The 15,299-nt window shown below is 41.2% G+C and overlaps 1 protein-coding gene and 1 pseudogene across 1 annotated transcript in view; both read right to left on the bottom strand.

The window, feature by feature from the left end:
* The window catches only part of GNAL (G protein subunit alpha L), a 170,264-nt gene that overhangs the window by 103,649 nt on the left and 51,316 nt on the right, over positions 1-15,299 (bottom strand). The window lies entirely within an intron of this gene.
* LOC104845546 (MICOS complex subunit MIC10-like) lies at positions 13,344-14,160 on the bottom strand (annotated as a pseudogene).

Below are 15,299 nucleotides of genomic sequence, written 5' to 3'. Positions count from 1 at the left end.
GATAGGAAGTATTTTCATTCTCGTTGCTTTCTATGAATTTCCTTATTCCCTCCTTGATGTCTTCTATAACCCAGTCTTTTTTCAGGAGGGTATTGTTCATTTTCCAAGTATTTGATTTCTTTTCCCTCGTTTTTCTGTTATTGATCTCTAGTTTTATTGCCTTGTGGTCTGAGAAGATGCTTTGTAATATTTCGATATTTTGGACTCTGCAAAGGTTTGTTTTATGACCTAATATGTGTTCTATTGTAGAGAATGTTCCATGTGCGCTAGAAAAAAAAGTATACTTTGCAGCAGTTGGGTGGAGAGTTCTGTATAAGTCAATGAGGTCAAGTTGGTTGATTGTTGTAATTAGATCTTCCGTGTCTCTGTTGAGCTTCTTACTGGATGTCCTGTCCTTCTCCGAAAGTGGTGTGTTGAAGTCTCCTACTATAATTGTGGAGGTATCTATCTCGCTTTTCAGTTCTGTTAAAATTTGATTTATGTATCTTGCAGCCCTGTCATTGGGTGCGTAAATATTTAATATGGTTATGTCTTCCTGATCAATTGTCCCTTTTATCATTATATAGTGTCCTTCTTTATCCTTTGTGGTGGATTTAAGTCTAAAGTCTATTTTGTCAGAAATTAATATTGCTACTCCTCTTCTTTTTTGCTTATTGTTTGCTTGATATACTTTTTTCCATCCTTTGAGTTTTAGTTTGTTTGTGTCTCTAAGTCTAAGGTGTGTCTCTTGTAGGCAGCATATAGATGGATTGTGTTTCTTTATCCAGTCTGTGACTCTCTGTCTCTTTATTGGTGCATTTAGTCCATTTACATTCAGGGTAATTATAGATAAATAAGTTTTTAGTGCTGTCATTTTGATGCCTTTTTATGTGTGTTGTTGACAATTTCATTTTTCCACATACTTTTTTGTGCTGAGGCGTTTTTCTTAGTAAATTGTGAGATCCTCATTTTCATAGTGTTTGACTTTATGTTAGTTGAGTCGTTACGTTTTTCTTGGCTTTTATCTTGAGTTATAGAGTTGTTATACCTTTTTGTGGTTACCTCATTATATACCCCTATTTTTCTAAGTAAAAACCTAACTTGTATTGTTCTATATCGCCTTGTATCACTCTCCATATGGCAGTTCAATGCCTCCTGTATTTAGTCCCTCTTTTTGATTATTGTGATCTTTTACCTATTGACTTCCATGATTCCCTGTTATGTGTATTTTTTTTTTTAATTAATCTTAATTTGTTTGTTTTTGTGATTTCCCTATTTGAGTTGATATCAGGACGTTCTGTTTTGTGACCTTGTGTTGTGCTGATATCTGATATTATTGGTTCTGTGACCAAACAATATCCTTTAGTATTTCTTGTAGCTTTGGTTTGGTTTTTGCAAATTCTCTAAACTTGTGTTTGTCTGTAAATATCTTAATTTCGCCTTCATATTTCAGAGAGAGTTTTGCTGGATATATGATCCTTGGTTGGCAGTTTTTCTCCTTCAGTGTTCTGTATATGTCGTCCCATTCCCTTCTTGCCTGCATGGTTTCTGCTGAGTAGTCAGAACATATTCTTATTGATTCTCCCTTGAAGGAAACCTTTCTTTTCTCCCTGGCTGCTTTTAAAATTTTCTGTTTATCTTTGGTTTTGGTGAGTTTGATGATAATATGTCTTGGTGTTTTTCTTTTTGTATCAATCTTAAATGGGGTTCGATGAGCATCTTGGATAGATATCCTTTCGTCTTTCATGATGTCAGGGAAGTTTTCTGTCAGAAGTTCTTCAACTATTTTCTCTGTGTTTTCTGTCCCCCCTCCCTGTTCTGGGACTCCAATCACCCGCAGGTTATCCTTCTTGATAGAGTCCCACATAATTCTTAGGGTTTCTTCATTTTTTTTAATTCTTTTATCTGATTTTTTTTCAGCTATGTTGGTGTTGATTCCCTGGTCCTCCAGATGTCCCAGTCTGCATTCTAATTGCTCGAGTCTGCTCCTCTGACTTCCTAGTGTGTTGTCTAATTCTGTAATTTTATTGTTAATCTTTTGGATTTCTACATGTTGTCTCTCTATGGATTCTTGCAACTTATTAATTTTTCCAGTATGTTCTTGAATAATCTTTTTGAGTTCTTCAACAGTTTTATCAGTGTGTTCCTTGGCTTTTTCCGCAGATATCCTAATTTCATTTGTGATATCATTAAGCATTCTGTAAATTAGTTTTTTATATTCTGTATCTGATAATTCCAAAATTGTATCTTCATTTGGGAAAGATTTTGATTCTTTTGTTTGGGGGGTTGGAGAAGCTGTCACGGTCTGCTTCTTTAAGTGGTTTGATATGGATTGTTGTCTCCGAGCCATCACTGGGAAACTAGTTTTTCCAGAAAATCCGCTAAAAAAAAAAACTGCAGTCAGATCCCTATCAGAGTTCTCCCTCTGGCTCCGGCTATTCAGATGTTAATGAAGCCGCCTGGGGAGGGTGGGGGAGGGAACAGAGAGATAGGAGAGTAGCACCTCAGAATATAGCCAGAGTTGCTTGTCTTGCTTGGAATGACTGTTATATCTGAGATTCCCGCGGGCGCATCGCCTATGTGTGCTGGCTGTGTGGAGATTGCCCCCAGGGGGTCTGGCCCGCTGGAGTCACGGTCAGATCCTCCGCTTCCAGCCCCACGCCCAGCGTCAAGGCTCCCCTACTGGAACGGTGCACTCTCAACTCCAAAATCAGTCGCTGCCTCCCGGGGACTTCTCGTCTCTCCAGCCGCGTGGCCGTGCCGCCCCCGTGAACCAGGTGGGCCCCCTCCCGGGGTTAGTTCAGATGGGTGGAGTAGCTCCCCGTGCTTGTGCCGCGACCGAGTGTCCCGGCTGGAACGCTGTTCTCCCCACTCCAATACCAGTCGCTGCCTCCCTGGGACTTCTCCTACCGGCTGCGTCCCACGCCGCCCGCGCGACCCGGCTGGTCCCCTTCCCGGGGTTAGTTCAGGGGGTGGAGCAACTCTCCATGTTTATGGCGTACCTGCGTGCAGTCCAAATCCCTGCGGGACGATTCCCCGGCTCGGATGCTGCTCTTTCTGCTCCAAGATCAGTCACTGCCTCCCGGGGACTTCTCCTACCGGCTGCGTCCCACGCCACCCGTGGAACCGGCTGGTCCCCCTCCCGGGGTTAGTTCAGGGGGGTGGAGCAGGTCTCTGTGCTTGTGCCGTACCTGACTGGAACTCTGGCTCCAGGCTCTGGAAACAATCGCTGCTTCCCCGTATTAGTTCGTTCTCCGTCTCTAAATCTGTTTGTTGTTCAGGGTTCGTAGATTGTTATGTATGTGATCGATTCACTTGTTTTTCCGTGTCTTTGTTGTAAGAGGGATCCGAGGTAACGTCTGCCTAGTCCGCCATCTTGGCTCCGCCTGAAGATGTGCTCTTTGAAGAAGGTATCAGTTAACATGAGGTCACACTGGAGCAGGTGGGTCCTAATCCCACCTGAGTGATATCCTCATAAAACAGGATAGGAGACATAGAGACAGACACATAGGGAAGCCATGTCACAACAGAGCAGAGATTAAAGTGATGCATCCCAGGAATTCCAAGGATTGTTGGCTATCACCCAAAACTAGGACAAAGGAGTGGAGCAGATTCTCCATAACACAACTCAGAAAAAAATACAGCCCTGAATTCAAACTTTTAGCCTCCAGATTTATGAGACAATATGTTTCTATTGTTTTAAGCCACCCAGTTTGCACTAGAGTTGCTGTATGAGATTTTGATACCCATGAGATTTGCTGTAACAAATACCTAAAAATGTGAAAATGACTTTGGAATTGGGTTATGTGTAGAGGCTGGAAGAGTTTTGAGCTGCTTCATAGTAAAAGCCTAGACTGACTTGAGAAGACTGTTGGTTGAATTATGGATGTTAAAAGTGATTCTGATGAGGGCTCAAAAAGAAGTGAGAAAAGCTATAAAGAAAGCTTCTATCATATATGTATTATTGTTGGTGTTAGCTGCTGTTAATTGGCCCCTGACTCATGGCAACCCATGCACAATGGGATCAGGCTGTTGTATCTAAACAGTTTTCATCAGCTAATTTTTGGACATAGATTGCCAGGCTTTATCTGTCTTAGTCTGGAAGTGCCCCTGAAAACTGTTCAGCAATCATAGCACAACGGAAACCTCCATTGACAGATGAGAGGTAGCTGTGCGTGGCGTGCATTGGCCAAGAATTAAGCCCAAGTCTCCTGCATGGAAGGTGAGAATTCTACCATTAAACCATATCATCACGAACAGAATGTTGCTAGAAATGTGGACATTAAATGGGCTTGTGGTGAGGCTTAAAAAGGAAATGATGAGCATCTTATTGGACACTGGAGAAAAAGCAATCCTTGTTATAAAGTGCTGGAGAACTTGGCTGAATTATGTTCTAATGTTTTGTGGAAAGTAGAGCTTGTAAGTGACGAACTTGGCTATTTAGCTGAGGAGATTTCTAAGGAAAATGTGGAAGGTGCAGCCTGGCTTCTCCTTGCTGCTTACATAAAATATGAGAAGAAAGGGATAAATTGCAAAATAAACTGAGAAAAATGGTATCATAACTTGGAGATTCTGGAAATTCTCGGACTGTCTATATCGTAAATATTGAAAAAGCAAGCTCCAGAGAGAATACCAAGGATTCTGGACAATCATTTGCTAAAGACGTTATGTGTTCACTTTATGGATCCAATCAATCATCTTAGCAGAAAGGCTTGGACTGAAGGGGACAGAGACAGGACAAAATGATGGAAGACTGTTTGTTGGAATTCTACAGACAGAAAATGAGTCAAAAGAGCTACTAGGCTGCAAAAAACAGCCCTGTTGCTACCACTGCCCTAAAGGGTACAGGCCCTTGGGACTGCTGCCTCCTGGATTACAAATGGTAGGGTTCTGGAGGATCATTTTCAATTTTTGAAATCCAATGGAATTTTCTCTGCAGTGTTTTGGACTTGCTTGGGACCTGTGACTCCATTTACTTCCAATTTCTCCCTTTTAGAATGAGAATGTCTATGTTATGCCTGTTCCACCATTATATTATAGAAATAGATAATTTATTTTCTAAATTTCACAGATGGAGAGGAATTTTGCCCCAGGATGGACCATCTCACTCATACCTGATTTAGAAGATGAGATTTTGAGAGTTGATAGTAGAATGGGTTTAGACTTTTGGGGATGCTGGGATGGAGTGAACATATTTTGCATGTGGAAAGGACATACAATTTTGGGGGTCAGAAGGCAAACTGTTATGAATTGAATTGTGTTCCCCCAAAAGATATTGAAGTTCTAACCCCCAGTACCCGCGAACGTGATTTTGTTTTGAAATAGGGTCTTTGAAGATGTTATCAGTTACATTAACGTGGGGTCATACTGGAATAGGGTGGGTCCTAATCCAACATGAATGGTGTCCTTACAAAAGGAGGAGAAGAGACACAGACACACGCACAGGGAAGACAGCCATGTGAAGACAGAGGCAGAAATTAAAGTGCCCAAAAGCCAAGGCACACCAAGGTTGCTGGCTGTCATCAGGAGCTAGGAGAGAGGCATGGAACAGATTCTCCCTCAGAGCCTCCAGAAGGAATCGACACAGTTGATATCCTGTGAGAGAATACATTTCTGTTCTTATAAGCCATTCAGTTTGCTGTGTATTTTACAGCAGCCCTGGGAAACAAATATGGGGGCTTCCATGGAAACATACACCTGACAAAAAGGATGAAGGGGGATATTTGTACATTGTGTCACTGTAATCTGAAATAAAAGTGGTGCTCCTATTTTTTTTTTTTAGAGCTGTATGCAAAAGTAGTAATGACTATGGATGGCTGGTTGATAACAAACCCAATGCAGCAGTGTGCCACTGGGCTGGACGTCAATCCTGTTATATCATTGCATTACTGTATGAAGCCAATGAAACAATGCATTTTTTCTCATTGTAAAAAAAATAACAGAACCTTTATGTTTAATCTTTATGTTTAACCAAAGGAGTCTTGCGTGGCACAAACAGTTGGGCGCTTGATTATTAGCCGAAAGGTTGTTGGTTCAAATCCACCCAGAGGCACTTAGGAAGACAGGGCTGGTGATATGATTCTGAAAGCTCGCGGCCTTGACAACCCTATGGAGCAGTTCTATTCTGCACACACAGAGTTTCCATTAGTTGGAATCAGCAACTAAAAACAACCAAAACTAGTTGCCATCAATTCAACCTGACACACGTGTGTCAGAGTAGAACTGTGTTCCATAGGGTTTACAATGGCTGATTTTTCAGATATAGATCACCAGAACCTTCTTCTGAGGTGCTCCGGGGTAGACTTGAGCCTCCAACCTTTTGGTTAGCATTTGAGCATGTTAACCATTTGCATCACCCAGGGACTCCTTATGTTTAAGATAGAGCAATTAAAAGATTTCACACAAGGCATTTAAAACTGATGTTGTTATACTTATCCTAAGAAGATAATGGACGTGTTAGAGTACCTACCATATTTCTGGTCTAAGGATATTGTAGTATATTCTCTTTTGAAAGTGCAGCCCCAGAGGCACAGAACCCAAAGCATAGACACTTCTGTGGCTAGAGACATAGGCATAGGATCTTGGTGCTCCTTAGTTTGAGGCTAATTTCCAAAGACGTTGTTAGAAAGGGTAGAGTTATTTAAAACATGTTAAACTACTTATGTGTTTTTAGCTTATGATTCAGCATCCATATTTGATTATAAACATTCCATTTTATAATATTAAAAAAAAAACCCACTGCCGTCGAGCTGATTCCGACTCACAGCAACCCTACTGGACAGAGTAGAACCGCCCCATAGAGTTTCCAAGGAGCTCCTGGTGGATTCGAACTGTTAGCTGCCATAGCACTTAACCACTCTGCCACCAGGGTTTCCATTTTATGATATAAGTAGTGCTAAATAATCTTTGAGAAAGTGGACTGTGTTTGCCTTTTACTGCAAAGGTAAGAGAGAAGACTGGAGAACAGTTAAGCACTAATTACTTCAAAGGCGCAAAGAATAAACAGCACTAGCTTGGTGAGGGGAAGGTTAAATCTACTCCCACTGTGTGTCTTGCCACCATGAAACTGAACTTTTGTCCAATTTGTTTAATGAGGACAGCAAGTGTTCCTGTGACAATCTGTTGCTAAGTATAAGGATTTGATAGCAATGCTCGGGGACTGTAATAGTCCATGAATATCAATAAACCAGTGTTTTACATGTTTGCTCTAGAAGACAGTATTTGCTCATTATATCTCTTCTGTAGGAAAGTATTTGTTGGCATATGTTTGTTGTACAAAAATCTAATTTACTCATTTAACTTATAATGTGCACCCTAGTATTGTGTGATTCACCACTCACTCTTTTTCTCTCTCCAACTCTGTGCGACAACATTAGTTCACTGGCTAATCAGAAAACACTGTGATCTTTTCGTGTTTCCTTTCTGCAAATGGGCCTGTTTGAAAAAATACATATCAGATTCTGACCGATTCATTTCTAAACTCAATAGGAAGCTTGTTTTTATAATAACATTGTCCAAAAGAGTTATGAAACAAACAAGAGATGAAACAAACATTTTATCTGACCATAAAAAAGAGTTAAAATTAAGTTAGTCCAAAAAAGCAGTATAACAATATAAATCAAAAGGCCTAAATGGAGTGTCTTTTTAACCAAGCAGTTCTACCAGGAATTTATCCTAAGAGGGGGGAAAAAAAATCAGAGAGTCATATAAAATTACATATATATGCAATATTATTTATACTAGCAAAAAATTAAATGTCTACAATAAGGAATTTGCTAAATGAGTAATGGGATTCCTATATGATGAAATACTATGTAGCCACTAAAATTCAGGTGTAGAGGCATATGTATTGACATGAAAAACGTTTATAAGTTTAAAATGCAGACTGTAAGTCAGTATCTATGCTAAGATCTCAATTAACTAAAAATGCGTATGCCTGTCTATAAGATACTGGAAGGAAATTACCAAATGTTTGTACTGTTTATTTGGCCTATGGGATTATGGAAAGACTTTATTTTCCTTCACGGCACTATATTAAAAAAGAACCCACAATAAACACATAGTACTGTCACATTATTCATCTGTCAATTTGTCATACTGTGATGGTTGCATGTTGCTGTGACACTGGAAGCTATGACACCAGTATTTCAAATACCAGCAGGGTCACCATGGTGGACAGGTTTCAGTGGAATTTCCACACTAAGACAGACTAGGAAAAAGGATCTGGTTATATACTTAAAAAAAAAATGGCCAGTGTAAACCTTATGAACAGCAGTGAAATACAGTGCTGGCACATAAGCCTCTCAACTTGGAAAGTACTCAAAATATGACTGGGGAAGAGTGGTCTCATCAAAGTAGAGCTGATCTTAATGATGTGGATGGAGTTCTTTTGGGACCTACATTTGCTGATGTGGTATGACTCAAAATGAGAAGAAACAGCTGTGAACATCCATTAAAGATCGTAATGTGGAATGTACAAAGTATGAATCTAGGAAGTTGGAAGTCATCAGAAATGAAATGGAACACATAAAGATCCATATCCTAGGCATTACTGAGATAAAATGGACTGGTATTGGCCATTTTGAACGGGAAAACCATGTGGTCTACTATGCCGAGAATGACAAAATGAAGAAGAATGCCATCACATTCATTGTCAAAAAGAACATTTCAAGATCTATCCTGAAGTACAACACTGTCAGTGATAGCATAATATCCATACACCTACAAGGAAGGCTAGTTAATTTGACTATTATTCAAATTTACCCAACAACCACTAATTCTGAAGATAGAGAAATTGAAGACTTTTACCAACTTCTGCAGTTTGAAATTCATCAAACATGCAATCAAGGTGCATTGATAATTACTGGTGATTGAATGAGAAAGTTGGAAACAGAAGGACTGGTAGTTGGAAAATATGGCCTTGGTGACCGAAATAACACTGGAGATAGCATGATCAACTTTTGCAAGACTCATGACTTATTCATTGCAAATACTTATTTTTCAACTACAAAAATGGTGACTATACATGTGGACCTCACCGGATAGAAAACACAGGAATCAAAACAACTGTATCTGTGAAAAGAGATGATGGAAAAGCTCAATATCACCAGTCAGAACAAGGACCAGGGGCCAACTATGGAATAGACCATCAACTGCACATATGAAAGTTCAAGTTGAAATTGGAGAAAATTAAAACAAGTTCACAACAGATAAAGTATAGCCTTGAGTATATCCCACCTGAATTTAGATATCATCTCAAGAAAAGATTTGATGCATTGAACACTAATGACCAAAGACTGGACAAATTGTGGGATGACATCAGACATGAAGAAAGCAAAAGTCATTAAAAAGACAGGAAAGAAAGAAAAGACCAAAATGGATGTCAGAAGAGACTCTGAAACCTGCCCTTGAACATAGAGTAGCTAAAACGAGTAGAAGAAATGAAGTAAAAGAGCTGAACAGAAGATTTCAAAGGGTGGCTCAAGAAGACAAAGTATTACAATGACATGTGCAAAGACCTGGAGATAGAAAACCAAAAGGGAAGAACATGCTCAGCATTTCTCAAGCTGAAAGAACTGAAGAAAATTCAAGCCTCGAGTTGCAATTTTGAAGGATTCTATGGGCACAATATTGAACGATGCAGGAAGCATCAAAAGAAGATGGAAAGGATACATAGAGTCACTGTACCAAAAAGATTTGGTCGACAATCAATCATTTCAGGAGGCAGCAAATGAACAAGATGAACAAGAACAATGGTACTGAAGGAAGAAGTCCAAGCTGCACTGAAGGCATTGGTGAAAAACCAGGCTCCAGGAACTATAGGAATACCAACTGAGATGTTACACAAATGGATGCAGCACTGAAAGCGCTCACTCGTCTATGCCAAGAAATGTGGAAGACTACCTGAACAACAGACTCGAAGAGATCCATATTTGTGTGCATTCCAAAGGAAGGTAAGCCAATGGAACGCAGAAGTTACTGACAATATCACTAATATCATGCACAAGTAAAATTTTGCTGAAAATCATTCAAAAATGGTTGCAGCAGTACATCAACAGGGGACTGCCAGAGATGCAAGTTAGATTCATAAGAGGATGTGGAACGAGGGATATCACTGTTGTTGTCAGATGGATCTTGGCTGAAAGCAGAGAATACCACAAAGATGTTTATCTGTGTTTTATTGACTGTGCAAAGGCTCTAGAAGACAATATTTGCTCATTGTATCTTTTCTGTAGGAAAGTATTTGCAGCGTTACCCGCAATTTGTTAACACTGAAAAGAATGGGAATTCCAGAACACTTAATTGTGCTCCTGAGAAACCTGTACAGAGACCAAGAGGCAGTATTTCAAACAGAATAAGGGGATACTAAACAAAAAAAAAAAAGGGGGGATACTACACGGCTTAAAATCAGGAAAGGCGTGCATCAGGATTGTGTCATTTCACCACACTTATTCAATCTGTATGTTAAGCAAATAATCCAAGAAGCTGGACTGTATGAAGAACAACATGGTATCAGGATTGGAGGAAGACTCGTTAACAACCTGGGATATGCAGATGAAACAACATCGCTTGCTGAAAGCAAAGAGGACCTGAAGCACTTACTGATGAAAATCAAGGACTACAGCCTTGAGTACGTATTGCACCTCAACATAAAGAAAACCGAAATGCTCACAACTGGACCAATAAGGAACATCATGGCAAATGGAGGAAAGATTGAAGTTGTCAAGGATTTCATTTTACTTGGATCCACAATCAATGCCCACGGAAGCAGCAGTCAAGAAATCAAATGATGTATTGCACTGGGCAAATCTGCCATGCTGCAAAAGACCTCTTTGAAGTGATAAAAAGCAAAGGTAACACTTTAAAGGCCAAGGTGCACCTGACCCAAGCACAAGGAGCCCGGGTGGTGCCGTGGTTAATGCAATCGACTGCTAACCAAAAGGTCAGCAGTTTGAAACCACCAGGAGCAATGTGGGAGAAAGATGTGGCAGTCTGTTTCTGTAGATATATACAGGCTTGGAAACCCTACGGGGTCGCTATGAGTCAGAACTGACTCGGCAGCAGTGGGACCCAAGCCATGGTATTTTCAATCGCCTCACATGTATGCAGAAGCTAGACAATGAATAGGGAAGACTGAAGAAGGATTGATACACCTGAATTATGATGTTGACAAAGAATATTGAATATGCCATGGACTGCCAGAAGAATGAACAAATCTGTCTTGGAAGAAGTACAGCCAGAATGCTCCTTAGAAGTAAGGATGGTGAGACTAAGTCTCATATACTTTGGACATGTTATCAGGAAGGACCAAGCCCTGGAGAAGGACATCATGCTTAGTAAAGTGAAGGGTGAGCGAAAGAGAGGAAGACCCCGTAACAAGATGGATTGACACAGTGGCTGCAACAATGATTGTGAGGATGGCACAGGATGGGTCAGTGCTTCATTCTGTTGTACACAGGGTGGCTATGAGTTGGAACCAAATGGACAGCACCTAACAACTGTCACATTGTGAGGCACTGGTGGTGCAGTGGTAGAATTCTCGCCTTCCATGGGGGAGACCCAGGTTTGATTCCCAGGCAATTTGCCTGTGAAGAGCTACTATCTGTTTGTCTGTGGAGTCTTCTGAGTTAGGATGCTGAACAGGTTTCAGCAGGGCTTCTGGACTAAGATGGACTAGGAAGAAAGGCCTGATGATATGCTTCTGAAAATCAGCAAATGAAACCCTATGGAGCACAATGGTCTGATCCACGACTGATCACTGGGATAGTGCAGGACAGGGTAGTGTTTAGTTCCATTGTGCATGGGGTTGCCAAGAGTCAGGGGCTGATTTCATTGCAGCTAACAACAATAGAAACAACTGGCATGTTAAACAGTGCCTCTGTGCCCAAGGGTCACCTTTCACTGCCTTTATGCTTATTATACAAATCTCTAAATATATGGCATACCTGTACAGAATTATTTAACAGGATAAACCAGAATGGGTGAGGGCTCTGGTGCCTTTAGGTGAGCCCAGCTTTGATGAATCTTGTAACTGGGCCCTCCATTCCTGCTGTCTGTGGGAGCCCTCTCTCCAGTCACTTGGAGCTGACGAAATGGGAACTTTTTACCCTGAAGCCACGGGAAGGCCATTTCTCCTTAGACAAGGCTGTTCGTCTCCTTAGTGCAGCTTGATGAGATCCAAGGAACCAGGGGAAACCCAGACACAGCCAGGTGCACAGGTACAGGGCACCAGAGGCCTGGACAGCAGCACCAGAGCCCGCTGCCATTTTGCTGTGACGTGGCCAGGAGGCCAGACACATGGACCGGGGCCTCAAATAACACACTACTCAAGTGTCAAGGAAGCATCTACCTAAAAAAGGTCTCAGCCAAACATTTTTCATAATGAACTTTTTCGTATCATAAGTACAAAACCTTTTCATTACATCTGCTCTTTTATCACCGTTTATCCATAAATCTATAGTTTAGCATGAATAATACTTGATAAAATTGCGACACTTATAAATTATCTGTTTTTCACAAAAGAGAAACTGAAAAAGGCTACTTTTTAGTAATGAAGGGCACAAACAGTGTAAGATGCCTGTTTATGTATGTCTTTTTTTAATGCTTCTTTTTACTGAGGTGAAACTCACGTAACATAAAATTAGCTATTTTAATGTGTGCAACTCAGTGGCATTTAGCACATTCACTATGCTGTAGGACCACCACCTCTATTTAGTTCCAAAACGTTTTCATCCCAGAAAAGAAACCCTCTATCCATTAAGCAGTCACTTCCCATCTCCCCTCCCCCTAATCCCTGGGAACTACCAGTTTTTCTGTCTCTGTGGATTTACCTATTCTGGACATTTCCTATAAATGGAATCATATAATATATGGCCTTTAGTGTCTGGCTTCTTTCACTTAGTATAATGTTCTCAAGGTTCGTCCGTCCATACTGTAGCATGTATCAGAAATTCATTCCTTTTTGTGGTATATGTTGTACGGACATACCACATTTTGTTTATCCATTCATCTACTGATGGGCATTTGGGTTGTTTCTACCTTTTGGCTATTATGAATAATGCTTCTAGGAACAGCAGTATTTGTACAAGTATTTGTACTTCAGGTACAGGTATTTACTGGAGTACCTGTTTTCAAGTCTTTTGGGTACATAACTAGAAGTGGAACTGCTGGGTCATATGATAATATTCTCATAGACAGTCGGTGCCGTGGTTAAGTGCTGGGCTGCTAACTGAATGGTCAGCAGTTCGAACCCACCAGCTGCTCTGTGGGAGAAAGATGTGGTAGTCTGCTGCCATAAAAGTTACAGCCTTGGAAATCCTATGGGGCAGTTCCTCTCTGTCCTATAGGGTCGCTATGAGTCAGAATTGACTCAACGGCAATGGGTTTTGTTTCTGGTTTTATTTTTGTTTGATTTATTTTCTTTAAGACTATCTCCTTGCAATTTCCAAAGAGAAAATACACAACAATAAACAGACTTGGTTTCAAATACATGAACAGTTGCCAGATTATAAAGCACTACCGACAACACTGCTGCAGAAGAATGTCAGTTTACTCCCGGGGACTCCGGTAACCCTGAGGAATAAACACGACTTCTCTTTACCTCCCCCTGAGGTGTCCTCAGGCCTAAGTCGCCGCTTTCTGACATATTTTCCCTGAAGAAGATATGGAGCCTGGAAATTCTGCTGACAGTTGGAGTAACCTTCTCAATGCCATTCCAGAACCAAAGGCTAATGGCCACATTCCTTTAAATAAGGCCAGTGAGAAAACAATTCCTAATCCAAAACCAGTACCTATCTTCACGACTGCATCCACCAAGCACCGGTCCCACTTCCTGCTGAGGTCTGAATCTGACATGTTTCCCACCTGCAGCTCTAGCTCTCCTTCCCTTTTCTTTTTTAATAATTTTTATTGTGTTTTAAGTGAAAGTTTACAAATCAAGTCAGTCTCTCACACAAAAACTTATACACACCTTGCTACACACTCCCAATTACTCCCCCTCAATGAGACAGCCCATTCTCCCCCTCCACTCTCTCTTTTCGTGTCCACTTCACCAGCTTCTAACCCCCTCTACCCTCTCATCTCCCCTCTAGACAGGAGATGCCAACATAGTCTCATGTGTCCACCTGATCCAAGAAGCTCACCAGCATCCCTCTCCAACCCATCGTCCAGTCCAATCCCTGTCTGAAGAGTTGGCTTCGGGAATGCTTCCTGTCCTGGGCCAACAGAAGGCCTGGGGGCCATGACCACCGGGGTCCTTCCAGTCTCAGTCAGACCATTAAGTCTGGTTTTTTTATGAGAATTTGGGGTCTGCATCCCACTGCTCTCCTGCTCCCTCGGGGGTTCTCTGTTGTGTTCCCTGTCAGGGCAGTCATCAGTTGTGGCCGGATGCCATCTAGTTCTTCTGGTCTCAGGATGATGTAGTCTCTGGTTCATGTGGCCCTTTCTGTCTCCTGGGCTCCTAATTAGCTTGTGTCCCTGGTGTTCTTCATTCTCCTTTGATCCAGGTGGGTTGAGACCAACTGATGCCTCTTAGATGGTTGCTTGCTAGCATTTAAGACCCCAGACACCACTCTTCAAAGTGGGATGCAGAATGTTTTGTTAATAGATTTTATTACACCAATTGACATAGATGTCCCCTGAAATCATGGTCCCCAAACCTCTGCCCCTGCTACACTGGCCTTCGAAGCATTCGGTTTATTCAGGAAACTTCTTTGCTTTTGGTTTCATCCAATTGTGCTGACCTCCCCTGTATTGTGTGTTGTCTTTCCCTTCACCTAAAGTAGTTCTTATCTACCATCCATTTAGCGAATACCCCTCTCCCACCCTCACTTCCTCGCTCCTCTGTAACCACAAAAGAACGTTTTCTTCTCAGTTTAAACTATTTCTCAAGTTCTTACAATAGTGGTTTTATACAATATTTGTCCTTTTGGAACTAATTTCACTCAGCATAATGCCTTGCAGGTTCCTCCATGTTATGAAACGTTTCACAGATTCCTCACTGTTCTTTATCGATGCATAGTATTCCATTGTGTGAATATACCATAAGTTATTTATCCATTCATCCGTTGATGGGCACCTTGGTTGCTTCCATCTTTTTGCTATTGTAAACAGTGCTGCAATAAACATGGGTGTGCATATATCTGTTCATGTAAAGGCTCTTATTTCTCTAGGATATATTCCAAGGAGTGGGATTGCTGGATCGTATGGTAGTTCTATTTCTAGCTTTTTAAGGAAGTGCCAAATCGGTTTTCAAAGTGGTTGTACCATTTTACATTCCCACCAGCAGTGTATAAGTGTTCCAGTCTCTCCACAGCCTCTCC

This window comes from Loxodonta africana, chromosome 11, assembly GCF_030014295.1.
Source record: "Loxodonta africana isolate mLoxAfr1 chromosome 11, mLoxAfr1.hap2, whole genome shotgun sequence".
Classification (NCBI taxonomy): domain Eukaryota; kingdom Metazoa; phylum Chordata; class Mammalia; order Proboscidea; family Elephantidae; genus Loxodonta; species Loxodonta africana.
Note: the sequence above shows the minus strand (reverse complement) of the source record. Positions and strands in the feature narration are given on the sequence as shown.